Source organism: Mastomys coucha, unplaced genomic scaffold (assembly GCF_008632895.1).
Source record: "Mastomys coucha isolate ucsf_1 unplaced genomic scaffold, UCSF_Mcou_1 pScaffold13, whole genome shotgun sequence".
Lineage (NCBI taxonomy): Eukaryota > Metazoa > Chordata > Mammalia > Rodentia > Muridae > Mastomys > Mastomys coucha.
The window spans coordinates 54,501,103-54,501,534 of record NW_022196895.1 but is presented as its reverse complement, the minus strand read 5'-3'; the positions used below and the strand labels follow the sequence as shown (position 1 = coordinate 54,501,534).

Genomic DNA, 432 nt, shown 5'->3' with positions numbered 1-432 from the left:
GGACTGAACCTCTGAACCTGTAAGCCAGCCCCAGTTAAATGTTGTCCTTATAAGACTTGCCTTGATCACGGTGTCTATTCACAGCAATAAAACCTTAACTAAGTAAGACACCTCCAAAAAAAGGTGTTACCCACAAAGATATTCTCCAAACTGCATTTGGCAGAAAAAGGGGGTACATAATGCAAAGACCAACAATACATAAATGTTTAAACAAATTTTAATACTTTTAGAGAGAAAACATTTTAGTCAATATACATATTTTATTAAGAATACGTATATATGTTTCAAAGATTTCTTTCATCTAAGGAGAAACACCTACCATAAAATGTTATTTTTTACAACAACACACCTGACTCGCATTTCAGAAGAAAAATATAAAGAAAAAGAAAATATCAAAAAAATAGGCAGTTATAAATAATTTGAATATTTTAT

At 30.3% G+C, this 432-nt stretch overlaps 1 protein-coding gene across 1 annotated transcript in view; it reads right to left on the bottom strand.

Moving 5' to 3' along the window:
- The window catches only part of Isoc1 (isochorismatase domain containing 1), a 19,836-nt gene that overhangs the window by 9,888 nt on the left and 9,516 nt on the right, over nucleotides 1–432 (bottom strand). The gene's annotated exons all lie outside the window — the stretch shown is intronic.